The 1,198-nt window shown below is 32.2% G+C and overlaps 1 pseudogene; it reads left to right on the forward strand.

The window, feature by feature from the left end:
* The window catches only part of LOC128249350 (probable cyclin-dependent serine/threonine-protein kinase DDB_G0292550), a 79,795-nt pseudogene that overhangs the window by 7,331 nt on the left and 71,266 nt on the right, over window positions 1-1,198 (forward strand).

Genomic DNA, 1,198 nt, shown 5'->3' on the forward strand with positions numbered 1-1,198 from the left:
CTCCTCCTCCTCCTTTTTTTCTTTCTTCCTTTCACCACCTCTCACTTTTATGTTGAGGAACATAATGCTAATGATGATGATTATGATGAAGATAAAGATAATAATAATAATAATAATAATAATAATAATAATAATAATGATAATGTTTTCAAATTTTGCCACAACGGCAGCTATTTTGGGGACGGTGCTCAGTCGATGACATCGACCCCAGTGTTAAACTGGTACTTATTTTATCGACCACAAAAGGATGAAATGCAGAGTCAACCTCGGCGGAATTTGAACTCAGAACGTAGCGACGAGCGAAATAAGGCTAAGTATTTCATTCCACGCGCTAACTAACGATTCTGCCAGCTCGCTGCCTTAATAATAATAATAATAATAATAATAATAATAATAATAATAATAATAATAATAATAATAATAATAATAATAATAATAATAATAATAATAATAATAATAATGATGATGATGATGATGATGATGATAATAATAATAATAATAATAATCATAATAATAAGGAAGAATTTGGGGCATGGGTAGAGTAAAGGCCGTGCTTATTATAATTGGTAAGTTGGGAACAGTAAGCAAAGATATAGACAAATGACTAAAGGAGATTGAAATGGAATACCCCGTAGAGCTCCTACAGAAAGTTTGCCTCCTTGGGGTAGCAAGGATTTTCAGGTTTCTAAGCATTTGAAAGACTGCCGAAAACTTGTTGAAACCTAAGGCAACTGGTAGTAACCCGCTACGAAAATAAATCCTGTCAGGAATAAGACCAAACCTGAGCTTTGTTTCTATAACAATAATAAACTGCTGTGAATACCTATCCTTTCCTTTCTCCCTGAGTGTTCGAAAATGTAAACATCATCCACCTTTTTTTATTCTAAGAACACTACCATTTCTCTCTGTGCGGTCATTTAAAAGACCATATTTAGTAAATCTTAAAATTTTACTATCTACTTCTTTTCTTTTCTTTTTGACCCTCCATGAGTATTCGAAAATGTAAACATCCTTTTCTTTGCAAAAGTCCTATTGCATTCTCCAACTCGACAGACAAACGAACATCTCAAGAAAACTTTAAAACTTTAATATATTACCGAAATACGTAAACACACCTTTTATTGCAACAACACAATTGAATTCAGAAATTCAAAGATTCAACGACATGAATATCTGAATATATGTGTGTGTATGCATA

Source organism: Octopus bimaculoides, chromosome 14, assembly GCF_001194135.2.
Source record: "Octopus bimaculoides isolate UCB-OBI-ISO-001 chromosome 14, ASM119413v2, whole genome shotgun sequence".
NCBI classification, from domain to species: Eukaryota; Metazoa; Mollusca; class Cephalopoda; order Octopoda; family Octopodidae; genus Octopus; species Octopus bimaculoides.